At 39.1% G+C, this 557-nt stretch overlaps 1 non-coding gene across 1 annotated transcript in view; it reads right to left on the bottom strand.

Moving 5' to 3' along the window:
* LOC143364761 (small subunit ribosomal RNA) overlaps positions 1-2 on the bottom strand; it is a 1915-nt gene extending 1913 nt beyond the window's left edge. Inside the window, exon 1 of the ribosomal RNA XR_013084283.1 lies at positions 1-2. This exon is cut by the window's left edge and continues 1913 nt beyond it. This is a non-coding gene — a ribosomal RNA (small subunit ribosomal RNA).
* Between the last annotated feature and the right edge of the window lie 555 nt (positions 3-557).

Raw genomic sequence — 557 nt, forward strand, 5'->3', positions numbered from 1 at the left:
GAGCTTCGACAATTTTTCGAATGTCTTCGCCGCCAGCTCTCTTCGAGACAGGTCGACGACACTTTTTCTTCCAATCATATATATATTTTATACTCGTGCAAATTCTCAGAGAACCTTTTGCACGAGATACATATATCTTCTCTTCTCTATAAATATTCAACCTCGAACAAATTCCTTTTCAAATATACCTCCTCCTCCTCTGCGTTCTCGGTTTCTCAATTTTATACGTATATCTTGAACAAGACTTTCTTATAAATATCTTATCTTGTTCAGATATTTTACTTGTTTCAACTTTCTTATAAATATCTTATTGAAACAAGTTTCATACATTCGTTTCATATAATAACATGGTTTGCCTAATCGTGGAGGCGCGTATAGTTCCAAACATGGATCGCGGAAGCACGTAACCACTGCGCTGGACAAAATCGACACAAGTGCCGAGGAAGCGCGGACAGGACGCATGCTGGACTGCGAGAAACCGTGTTCTTCTGCTCGCGCTGGGCATAAACGAAATAGGACACCTCTATTATTTAACGAATTTTTCTCTTTATTCTGTC

This window comes from Halictus rubicundus, unplaced genomic scaffold (genome assembly GCF_050948215.1).
Source record: "Halictus rubicundus isolate RS-2024b unplaced genomic scaffold, iyHalRubi1_principal scaffold0956, whole genome shotgun sequence".
Taxonomy (NCBI): domain Eukaryota; kingdom Metazoa; phylum Arthropoda; class Insecta; order Hymenoptera; family Halictidae; genus Halictus; species Halictus rubicundus.